Raw genomic sequence first — 13,146 nt, forward strand, 5'->3', positions numbered from 1 at the left:
TAGCAAAAACTTTTAATAAAAGGAGGGAAGTAACTCAGCATTAATTTGGGAAAACACCACAACTAGGGTTCATAAACATAAACCATGAGCAGAAGACCCACCCCCAAGTAAGTTGGGCAGTATCCTTTTCCCCTCAGGTTCTTAAGTCCAGCAACCCAAAAGTCCCTTTAACGTGCCCATCCCTTCTCTGTACCCCACTCACAGTTGCTGTCCTTGGCAGTGCAGTCCCAGAGTTCAGTGGTTCATCCCCCCCTGTGTAGAGGGGGGGATAAAGAGGCACCTTACATGCTCCACTGCTCGAGCACTCACTTGTCGCCCCAATAGCCAATTGCCATGCCTCTCTGTGCTAATAAATAAATACAACTATGACATTGTTGACATCACTGAAACTTGGTGGGATAATACACATGATTGGAATGTTGGTGTGGATGGGTACAGCTTGCTCAGGAAGGATAGACAGGGGAAAAAGGGAGGAGGTGTTGCCTTATATATTAAAAATGTACACACTTGGACTGAGGTAGAGATGGACATAGGAGACGGAAGTGTTGAGAGTCTCTGGGTTAGGCTAAAAGGGGTAAAAAACAAGGGTGATGTCATGCTAGGAGTCTACTACAGGCCACCTAACCAGGTGGAAGAGGTGAATGAGGCTTTTTTTTAAACAACTAACAAAATCATCCAAAGCCCAAGATTTGGTGGTGATGGGGGACTTCAACTATCCGGATATATGTTGGAAAAATAACACAGCGGGGCACAGACTATCCAACAAATTCTTGGACTGCATTGCAGACAACTTTTTATTTCAGAAGGTTGAAAAAGCTACTAGGGGGGAAGCTGTTCTAGACTTGATTTTAACAAATAGGGAGGAACTCGTTGAGAATTTGAAAGTAGAAGGCAGCTTGGGTGAAAGTGATCATGAAATCATAGAGTTTGCAATTCTAAGGAAGGGTAGAAGGGAGAACAGCAAAATAGAGACAATGGATTTCAGGAAGGCAGATTTTGGTAAACTCAGAGAGCTGATAGGTAAGGTCCCATGGGAATCAGGACTGAGGGGAAAAACAACTGAGGAGAGTTGGCAGTTTTTCAAAGGGACATTATTAAGGGCCCAAAAGCAAACTATTCTGCTGGTTAGGAAAGATAGAAAATGTGGCAAAAGACCACCTTGACTTAACCACGAGATCTTGCATGATCTAAAAAATAAAAAGGAGTCATATAAAAAATGGAAACTAGGACAGATTACAAAGGATGAATATAGGCAAACAACACAGGAATGCAGGGGCAAGATTAGAAAGGCAAAGGCACAAAATGAGCTCAAACTAGCTACAGGAATAAAGGGAAACAAGAAGACTTTTTATCAATACATTAGAAGCAAGAGGAAGACCAAAGACAGGGTAGGCCCACTGCTTAGTGAAGAGGGAGAAACAGTAACAGGAAACTTGGAAATGGCAGAGATGCTTAATGACTTCTTTGTTTCGGTCTTCACCGAGAAGTCTGAAGGAATGCCTAACATAGTGAATGCTAATGGGAAGGGGGTAGGTTTACCAGATAAAATAAAAAAAGAACAAGTTAAAAATCACTTAGAAAAGTTAGATGCCTGCAAGTCACCAGGGCCTGATGAAATGCATCCTAGAATACTCAAGGAGCTAATAGAGGAGGTATCTGAGCCTCTAGCTATTATCTTTGGAAAATCATGGGAGACGGGAGAGATTCCAGAAGACTGGAAAAGGGCAAATATAGTGCCCATATATAAAAAGGGAAATAAAAACAACCCAGGAAACTACAGACCAGTTAGTTTAACTTCTGTGCCAGGGAAGATAATGGAGCAAGTAATTAAGGAAATCATCTGCAAACACTTGGAAGGTGGAAAGGGGACAGGGAACAGCCAGCATGGATTTGTAAAGAACAAATCATGTTAAACCAATCTGATAGCTTTCTTTGATAGGATAACGAGTCTTGTGGATAAGGGAGAAGCTGTGGATGTGGTATACCTAGACTTTAGTAAGGCATTTGATACGGTCTCGCATGATATTCTTATCGATAAACTAGGCAAATACAATTTAGATGGGGCTACTATAAGGTGGGTGCATAACTGGCTGGATAACCGTACTCAGAGAGTTGTTATTAATGGTTCCCAATCCTGCAGGAAAGGCATAACAAGTGGGGTTCCGCAGGGGTCTGTTTTGGGACCGGCTCTGTTCAATATCTTCATTAATGACTTAGATATTGGCATAGAAAGTATGCTTATTAAGTTTGCGGATGATACCAAACTGGGAGGGATTGCAACTGCTTTGGAGGACAGGGTCATAATTCAAAATGATCTGGACAAATTGGAGAAATGGTCTGAGTTAAACGGGATGAAGTTTAACAAAGACAAATGCAGAGTGCTCCACTTAGGAAGAAAAAATCAGTTTCACACATACAGAATGGGAAGAGACTGTCTAGGAAGGAGTACGGCAGAAAGGGATCTAGGGGTTATAGTGGACCACAAGCTAAATATGAGTCAACAGTGTGATGCTGTTGCAAAAAAAGCAAACATGATTCTGGGATGTATTAACAGGTGTGTTGTGAGCAAGACACGAGAAGTCATTCTTCTGCTCTACTCTGCTCTGGTTAGGCCTCAGCTGGAGTATTGTGTCCAGTTCTAGGCACCGCATTTCAAGAAAGATGTGGAGAAATTGGAAAGGGTCCAGAGAAGAGCAACAAGAATGATTAAAGGTCTTGAGAACATGACCTATGAAGGAAGGCTGAAAGAATTGGGTTTGTTTAGTTTGGAAAAGAGAAGACTGAGAGGGGACATGATAGCAGTTTTCAGGTATCTAAAAGGGTGTCATAAGGAGGAGGGAGAAAACTTGTTCACCTTAGTCTCTAAGGATAGAACAAGAAGCAATGGGCTTAAACTGCAGCAAGGGAGGTTTAGGTTGGACATTAGGAAAAAGTTCCTAACTGTCAGGGTGGTTAAACTCTGGAATAAATTGCCTAGGGAGGTTGTGGAATCTCCATCTCTGGAGATATTTAAGAGTAGGTTAAATAAATGTCTATCAGGGATGGTCTAGACAGTATTTTGTCCTGCCATGTGGGCAGGGGACTGGACTCGACCTCTCGAGGTCCCTTCCAGTCCTAGAATCTATGAATCTATGAATCTGTGGAGCTCTGCTGTGGCCCTCTCCACCAGCGTCTCTGCTGACTGCTTGCCACGCCTCTCCGCCAGCCACCCTACCACCCGCTTGCTGCGCCTCTCCACCAGCCACCCAGCTGGCCATTCACCAGGATGTCTTCAGGGCCCCCCACTTAACACAGCTCTCAGTGATTTCAGCTGTTAGTGAGGGAGCCTCACTGTTGGTGCACACTGGGCAGTCTCTTGCAATAGAGACACTGTCCCAAAATAGGTCTAATACTTAGACCTAGGTGTCAGTGATTTCAGCTCTGCAGCACATAAAAAGCCTCTCAATTAAATCTAAATTAGTTCTGTTATCATACCATGAAGAGCAGAAGGGGCAAATAGTGTCTAGGACTCTTAAACAGGACCCACCCCACCAGGTACAAGTATGTATGCGTGTGTGCATGCATCCTCCCTCCCTCCCTCCCTCCCTCTTAGCCTAGCGAGAGCCATTCAGTTGAGGGTGAGTCCCTCCATCGGGGTATGCCAGGTACAGTTCTACTGCCCTCGGTTCACACAAGGATAACAACCCTTTATTACTCCTGCCCCAATAACAAGGAGACTGGGGATCCAACACCAGCCACAAGTGATCATTTGGGCAAGTAATCCCATCCTGCTGAGCACCTAGGCAGGGTGGGTGTGTCTATGCAAACAAGATCAGCTCCTGAAGTCTTTTTCCACAGCTCACCACTAGATGTCAGGGGAGAGCTAATTCAGACTCTGCTTACATTAACAATGTTGTCATTTAAATGACAACTTTTCTCACATTCCCCACCCATGGTGGGGGTGCTGGACTCCTCTTCTCCTCCCTCCCCAATCTTTCTCTTTTGAGCAGCATGCATCCACCTCTCCACTCCATGTTCCTGTCATCTACCATCCACCCAACTCCTTCCCACTAGCCTTCCTCTCTGATGTTGACTTCTGGCTCTCTCTTCACAGTCTCTCACACTCAGCCTCAGTGACTTCAACTTCCATCTTGATGACTGTGAGGGATAAAATTGTTCATTTAGAACCAGAACTAAGGGGCTCTCTGATACTTTACACAATTACCCTTTAACTTTTAAGCCTGGATGAGAGTATTGTGACCCTCATCGCAGTTTTTGAAGAAGAACCAGCATTGTGATTTTTTAAGGATTTTATTATTAAATTAAAAAAAACAAATAAAAATCTATTAAGATTTTCCTTAAAACTAGCTACTTCAAATTTTGCTAATTATCTGTGAATTAACAATGCAATTATCAAATCAGAGTTACAAGTGGAAGTGAGTTAATGAATCAACAAATTGACTGTAATATGGAATGGATTCAACAATTGTCCAAAATCATTAAGTGAACACAATCAAGGTTTAAATCATGAAGTTAGCATAACACATGGTCAGTTCTTCTACCTAATATCCCTGGAATCTTAAAAAGGCGTCATCTACTTCACAGCTCTGAGGCCCTTCAAAGTCTCCCCACTACTAGGTAACTTTCATTGTCGTCTCTTTCCTTGACTAATTTCCTCTCTGTGAGCTAGGTCACTGGCAGTTTCTAACTTTCCCTTTTTTGGCAAAGCAGTTTCTGTAACACTCATTTATGACTCAGATTAACCCAAAATGACTTAAGTAAACATTTATTTATTGCAATCTAAATATGCACATGCTGTTTCTTTTTGACACTCACACTCTTATTCATCCCTGAAAAGGTGTAGGAAAAAAATCAGTAATATAATGGACATCTCCACCTAAAAAAAAAAAAGATACAGTTAAAGAGAAATTTAGCTCTTCAGTTTGCGTGCTCTTTAGCTTTAAGGCCAGGACTGCAGGTGATGTTGTTTGGTCAGTACCACATGCCACTTGTTAAATTTTCAAACAAGCACCTTAATGCTTTCTCCCAGGCTGCCCCATGTGGTTGGGAGGAGCTCCCCATAAATATCCTCAAACTCACTTAATTTTTCTCCTTTAAATCCCTCCTTAAAACTCTCCTTTGCCATAATGCCTACAAAAAAACTTGAGAACGGTTAAGCTGTAACCTATCATTTAAATCAGCTTCTGTACCAAGTGACTGGAGGATAGCTAATGTGACGTCAATTTTTAAAAAGGGCTCCAGAAGCTGGGAATGGGCGATAGGGGATGGATCACTTGACGATTACCTGTTCTGTTAATTCCCTCTGGGGCACCTGACATTGGCCACTGTCGGAAGACAGGATACTGGGCTAGATGGACATTTGGTCTGACACAGTATGGCTGTTCTTATGTTCTTATGTTCTTATGCCGCTGGTGCACTGGGACCAATGCCTACCAATACTATCTCATTGTTTCCTTGTATTCCCGTCTGTCTGTATTCATCTGTTATCTCTTGTCTTGTGCTTAGATTGTAAACTCTTTGGGGCAGGGACTATTTTTCTGCTCTGTACTTGTACAGCACCTAACACGATAGGTCTATGACTGGGGCTCTGAGGTGCTGGGGGTAATCATAAAAATACCTCATTTAAGTTCACAGTGTTCAAAGCAATTGTTTAAGGCTTTCTGCTCACACAGGCAGACATCCCTGCATGAGTTACAGTCACTTCCCACTTCGAAGGATTTCCTTCACAGCCATAACATTTAGATCCTTATTTGTTTTAAAAAACAAAAGCTGAGAATCTGGAGAGCAAAATGGCTCCGTAAAAAGCGTGCCAGGTTTCTGACCCAATTCAAGTGCGTGTTGTGTCTGGAGGTCCTGCTCTGTGTATATGGGCTGTTGCTGTAAGGTGCTGGTTGGCACATGCACAGTGCTGAGGGATTTTGGCAGCAAGCCAGAAACAAGGTCTGTGGTGTGAATCACAGATGGGAAACAGGGGGTTTCCGCAGTTTATAATTTAGCCAGATTTGAACAGATTTCCATGAGACAAACTAGCAAATAGTAGGATCGCTTACAGCATGTGACCCAAGAAGCAAAGCCTGAAACAAAAGTTGTTTGTAAGAAGAAACGGAGAAAATGAAAAGAGAAGAGCAGAGCAAAAGGAACGGAGAAGGGCCTCAGTGCCCAGCAGTGAGTGGTATAAGAACAGGCTAGTTTAGTGGGAACAGGATCAGGCCCGCAACAGATTGTCACAGCTTTTACTCAGCCATGCTGGCCCCTCCCCACCCTTCCTGTCCTGTATGGTCCTGCTCAGGTTGTGACTCCAGCCCCGAAAGGAGAGCAAAGGCTACTCACCCAATACTCCCTGCTACAATAAGAGGGACAAAGAGCAGGGAGAGTTGGGGCTCCGCCTCCCTACTTGCTGGCCAGAGTAGCTGATGGGTGCATAGGTGCAGTAAGCTGCTTCATGAAGAAGAATAAAGTAACTTACTTCCCCCCAGAACTAGTAAAGAGTATAACTAACGTCTAGGAAGACTCTGGATATTGAGCAGAACAGCATGTGTAATAAAACAAATGAGTGACTGTGACACTCTCCAGGGATACTCAGGGTTGTGAGGTACTTTGCCACGACCTGACATTAGCATGAAGGAGTTTGGGCCTGCTGTGATTCAGCTCCCTGAAACCAACAGCCTCTGGTCCCTCCAGCACTGACTTCCTGGTCTCTGCAGGCCTTGCCCTTTCTGTGCAGGCTAGTGGTCAGTACACACCAACCCCCGAGTCCTTAGAGTGCTCCCGGCAGCATCCAGCTCCTGTCACTGGACACTCACAGTAATTACCAGGTAAGCTGTCCCCATAGCGACAGTGTACACACAGCTTAACTGTGACAACTCAGGCTCCGGTCCTTTATAACAACACAGCACTGGCATCTACTGATAGTGAAAACAAACATAAGTTTATCACAAAGATTAAGATTTAAGAGATAGTCAGCAAGGAGAACAAGAACAATAAGTTGCATGTAAAACAAAAAGGTACAACCTGCTTCTTAGGGTACATCTACACTGCAATGTATACCCAGGGTGAGTGGGAATCGAGTCAGTAGACCCTGGATTTGATAACTTAGGGCTTGAACATCTACACTGATTTCTAGCCCTAGGTTAAGTATATTTTAACCTTGGCCTGAACCCCAGGCTCCAATGTCCACACAGACCCAAGGCTTCACCAGTACTCTCCCACTGTTTTACGCCAATCTGGAGCAGCCCAAATTGACCAGATCATACTGGCCAGGTAAGCTGTATTTACAGTTGTTTTGCATTGCCAGAGAAGCACAAAACATCTGCAGTGTACACTCCATTTTCCTCCGATCTCCTGCCCTCAAAATTTCCCTTGCCTCTTGCATCTCCCAATATTCCCCAACTCACACATCCCCTTTTCCCCATTTTCCTGCATACCTCCCCCCACCTTTTGCATCTCATATTCTCCTGCCCATATGCCCCTAGTTTCCCCCTCTTACTCTCTCTGGTGAGTAGGGCTGGTGTAACAGGTAGCATTTGAAAAGATATACTTAGGATTAGTTATCATTTTTGCCATTAACGTTAATAACTGAAAGTTTATCTGTCAGCAGAGGCTGGTGAATAACAATTTTCTTCAGGGAAACTCCCTATTTGCCTTCTTTCAAAATGGCCTCCATGTTCCATTGTTCTTAGTGGAACATTGGTCAAGGCCAGAGAAAACTCAGGGAAGATGCTCTTTTTCAAAATGGCCACCTTGCTCCATTGTTTCCAGTGAGAGTGAATCACAGAATCATAGAACCTCAGGGTAAGAAGGGACCACAAGGGTCATCTGGTCTAACCCCCTGCCAAGATGCAGGATTCGTTGTGTCTAAACCATCCAAGACAGGTGGCTATTCAGCCTCCTTTTGAAAACCTCCAGTGAAGGAGCTTCCACGACCTCCCTAGGCAGCCTGTTCCATTGTCCTACTGTTCTAACAGTTAGGAAGTTTTTCCTGAGATTTAATCTAATCTGCTATGACATAGTTTGAACCCATTGCCTCTTGTCCTGCCCTCTGTGGCAAGAGAGAACAACTTTTCTCCATCTTTTTTATGGAAGCCTTTCAAATATTCAAAGACCACTATCATGTGTCCCCCCTTAATCTCCTCTTTTTCAAACTAAACATATCCTGTTCCTTCAGCCTTTGCTCATATGGCTTGCATTCCATTCCTTTGATCATCTTTGTTGCTTGCTTCTGGATTCTTTCCAGTTTCTCTACATCCTTTCTATACAGCGATGACCAAAATTGGACACAGTACTCCAGCTGAGGCCTAACCAGTGCCGAGTAGAGTGGTACTATCACCTCCCATGGCTTGCATGCCATGCCTCTGTTAATGCAACCTAAATTTGCTTTTGCTGTTTTTTTGCAACAGCATCACATTCAGGGCTGGCTCCAGGCACCAGCGAAGGAAGCAAGTGCTTGGGGCGGCCAATGGAAAGGGGCAGCAGGTCCGGGTCTTTGGTGGCAATTTGGCGGCAGGTCCGTCAGTCCCTCTCTTCCTCTTTCAGCTGCCACCGAAGTGCCGCCGAAGAGGAAGAGAGGGAGCGAAGGACCTGCTACCGAATTGCCGCAGAAGAATGAAGCGGTGTGATCGAGCTGCCGCTGAAGTGCCGCCGATCGGCTTTATCTTTTTTTTTTTTTTTCGCTTCGCCGCTTGGGGCGGCAAAAAAGCTGAAGCCGGCCCTGATCACATTATTGGCTCATGTTGAGGTTGTGATCCACCACAACTCCCAGATCCTTCTCAGCAGTGCTGCTGCCAAGCCAGTTATCCCCCATTCTGTATTTGTGCATTTGGTTTTTCTTCCCTAAGTGTAACACCTTACTTACATTTGTCTTTGTTGAATTTCATTTTGTTGTCTATAGCCCACTTCTCCAATTTATCAAGATCCCTCTGAATTTTAGCTCTATCCTCCAAAGTGTTGGTAATCCCGCCCCTGCTCCCCCCAGCTTTGTGTCATCTGCAAATTTTATCAGTATGCTCTCTATTCCTACATCTGGGTCATTAATAAAGATGTTAAATAACACCGGACCCAGAACAGATCCCTGTGGAACCCCAGTTGAACCTTCCCCCCAAACTGACATCATCTCATTAATAGTTACTCTTTGCTTGTGGTTGTTTAATCAATTATGTAACTACTTAATTGTAGTTCCGCTGAGCCTGCATTTCCCCAGCTTATTTATCAGAGTGTCTTCTTGTTAAGAGCAGCCTGTGGCTTGAATGCTATTAAAAACAATAGGAGATAGTTGCCCTTCTCAAAATGGCCACCTAACTGTGGGCAACGTCTGACCTCAGTCCTGTTGGGAACAATGGGAAATAGTACCTATAGGAGCTAGGAGTACCTATAAGATAATTTTTTTTTGCAGGGGATTTAAAAATTTAAAAATGTGGTTTCATTCCAGTTCTGAACAAAACCCAAACATTTTGAAATGCTTTGCAAAAGGAAATGGAGCTGTAGCTCCAGGGCAGTCCACATAATGGGCTGTTTCAGAGTCACAGCTCCTGGAAGCCCTGGGAGCCTGACTGCCAAGAGCCAAAGCCTGGAATCCCAGGCTTCCCAAAAAGCCATTAGGTGGGCTGTCAAGGAGATGGGCAGGTGAAACGGCAGGAAACCAGGCAGGTTCCGTCAGAACTTGGTTAAAACTGAATCATCTTTGCAAAACATTTTGATTTCAACAAATTGGCAAATTCCAATGGAAAAATGTTTAGCTGGGATTTTCAAGTCAATTTTAGTAGTTGTTTCGAAAGAGGGTGGTTCTATATGGAATTCTCTGTAGTAGAACATTATTTATCAGGCCCTACTGAGGAAGAAGCTAAATACTGTCAAGCCACATTGGGCCCAAGTCAAAACAGTCCTCGAGAGATGGCTCTCTCTTTCCCTCTCTCTTGGTTTATCAAAAAATCAAATTAAATATTAAATTAAAATGAACATAATGCCCCAAGTGTTGTAGACACTGCAAGCTAGAGCCACAGCTGATGTAAATCTGCATCAAATTTACTTTGATTTACACGAGCTGAAATTTCTGCTTGCCAAGACACAACAAATCACCCAAATAATTCACAGACTTCTTTGGAAGGGATAGCAATCCATGTTAATAATAAAAATCTCCATACATCCACATTTTCAGAAGGACTAGAGCTTCCAGATAGTATACTCAATATTACATTAGGCCTGTGATTTTATATCTTTTTCAGACTGTCTATTCCATATGCTCAATTTAAACTGGATTAAAATTGAACAAATTAATTTAAATTTCTTGTGGTTTGATGTTTGGAATAAAATAATGGGTTGAGGGAGATGTTTTATTTGTTAACATTTTAAGATTGGAGGAAAATGTCCTGTCAGTGTAGACCAGAGATATTCAATTATTTTTTGTCAAGGTCCAAATTTCTTGGTCAAGGTATAGTCAAGGTCCAGAATCCAGAGAAACATTTTTCACAGCGCAAGTGCCCCTGTTCAACAAACACATACAATGCTGTGCGTTAATAATATACCCCATTGCATATATTTTTAGTGTATTTCATGAAAAATAAGATCAAACCACTGTATAACTTAAAAATAACCTCCATGAAAGATGTAATAAATTACATCTGAGACTTTGAGAAAGTTCACAGATAAAATGTCAAATAGATGCAAATATTAGCATTAAAACACTTTCAGACAACTCTTTTAAGTTTTGAATTTGTTTTGAGTTTACAAAGAGTATTAACTTTGGTTTTGTCAAATAAAATTATTGTAGGCATGTATGTATATAGCTAGATAGATAAACATATTCAAAACTTTCAAGCCTTTTGTGGCTTATTTAGTATTAGTATCAGAGTTTGAAAGAAAATAACACTTAGTACACATGAACTCTCTATCTTAGCTTCATGATTCAAATCTTTCCAATAATAAATACACACACGTATTAAGCAAAAGAATCATGAATAATTACTGTGAAATACCTGTTAAAACTGTCATATCTCTACTGATAATGTAATTTTATATGGCAATACAAATATAAAATAAAATATATGTGACTAATGTATAATTATAATACTCACCGTCAGTGGGAAAAGTGACAGGTCCTCTGCTGGACAAAGGCCTTGATGATTGGAGTGATTTCAGTCAAGCAAGACAGAGGCAATTGTACAGATGATTATATGTCAAAATGCAGCGATTATGCGATTTAATGTTGTTCATTGTTCAGAATGCTGAGTGATACACGTATGTCGAGCCAAACATAATGCAGATGTTAAATGCCACCTTCTTCAAATGTGGATACTTGGAGTCCAGCACAAGGGTTGTCCAGAGAGTTTCAGATGTAGTTTCAGTGTGCCACACCGTAAGCTCTTCATCTGCTTGTAAATCAGTAAGCTCCAGCTGTAATTTTGCTTTTTCAACATCTGGAAATGATAATTTTGCTTGATTGCCATTTGCTTGTACCACAGACGTGTTCCTTACAAACAGGATGACGTCTTTAACATTTTTAAATTCTTGGAACATCTGCTGGAAGTTTTGAAGATGCCTGTCCAGAAATGACGCCATCTGATTTACTACTTAGCAGTGTCGGGAAATGCAGCTTCTCCCCAGTTTCCAAATCACTTTTGCAGAGACTCAATTTGTTTTCAAATGAAGTGACACTGCTGTGTAGATCCACTACACTGAGATTTTGCCCCTGTAGCTTTAAGTTGAAATAATTGAAGTGGCCTGTCAAATCAACAAGGAAGGCCAGGATGCTCAGGCTTGTGGCAAAATGCATGTAGCTCTTCTGCCTTTTCCCCTGGAATGTTATGTAGATATTTTTCCACATGAACTGAAATTTCCCACAGCCTTCTTAGTACTTGCCAGGTCATAGTAATCAGCAGATACTTCTGAAAGAAAGCTTTGGCACTGTATGTGTTGCAGTGCTGACTTGAACTGAAGGAAGTTGACAGGTTTAATCACCATTGACATTAGATTAGCATACTCATAGCTAAGCTTTGCACAAAGTGTGGTTTGGTGGTTTACACACTGATAGGAAATCAGACTGGTGTTCAGGTCTTGCAGATGATTCACAAGCTATCAGTGAGTACCAATCATGGCAGAAGCGCCATCTGTTGTAATTGACACAATCTGAGTCACACCAAAACCTTCATTAGACAAAAAAGTTTGAACAGAATAAACAAATCCTCACCTGTTGTGCGATTGTTATGCAGTATAAAGGACAACAAATACTCCACAAATTTAGCTCCATAAAGAAACAGACATACAGCGCTAGCTGAGCTGTGATCTGATATCTCAGGACTTGTCCACTGCCATGGAAAATCTTCCTGTTTTGTTTCTCACCCAACTGCTTGAAAACGTCTTGTGCCATCAACTCAGTGCGCCTAATAGCTGTGGTGGCTGAGAGCAGCAGTTGTCTGAAGGCGTCAACAATGTCTTTCTTCTCCGCAAAGAGGGTTTCAGCTGTAGTAACTATACACTGCTTAACAATGACTGCATAGGTAAAAGGTTTCCTGTGTTTTGCCATTACCCACAGACACCTCAGTGAAGCCTCAGTTGCCTTTTCCTGAGCGCAAGTAGCCTTTGAAATCATATTTCTGCCCTGAAAATATTCATCTTTTAATGAAGAGATCTAGTCTGAGCTTAAACGGGAGCCCAGTGGATACTTATGGTCAAAATCCATGTGCTTTGTTTCGTAGTTCCATTTGCTGTTCCCACATTTAACAACAGCCACAGGCTCTGTACAAATTAAACATACTAGTCAAGCCTTTGGACATTGTGGCAAAATAAAACAGTAAGCGTCAGGCCATGCTTCTTTACATGAATGGTTTTCGGTGTCAACTTCCCTTTTTTTTGCTGCCATGTTTAAACACAGTGCCGTTAGACGTTGAAAACACTGGGGGCAGGTCTACAGCTTTCAACAGTGTAAATGAGCCTATGAGTGTGAAGTGGAAAATGTAATTTTTTTAAAAAGGAACATACATTCATTTTTTTATTGGCAGAAACTGATGATAGCTCAAATTAAGCAAGTAAGGAATTAAAGAGAACCAGTCAATCATTAATTCACAATGCAATGTAATGGAGAGCTCATTGTGAGAGAATGAGAGGGTAAAAATTATTAAAAAAACCCAGCACTAATGATCATAATAAGTACATAAA

The sequence above is a fragment of the Emys orbicularis genome, chromosome 1, assembly GCF_028017835.1.
Source record: "Emys orbicularis isolate rEmyOrb1 chromosome 1, rEmyOrb1.hap1, whole genome shotgun sequence".
Classification (NCBI taxonomy): Eukaryota; Metazoa; Chordata; order Testudines; family Emydidae; genus Emys; species Emys orbicularis.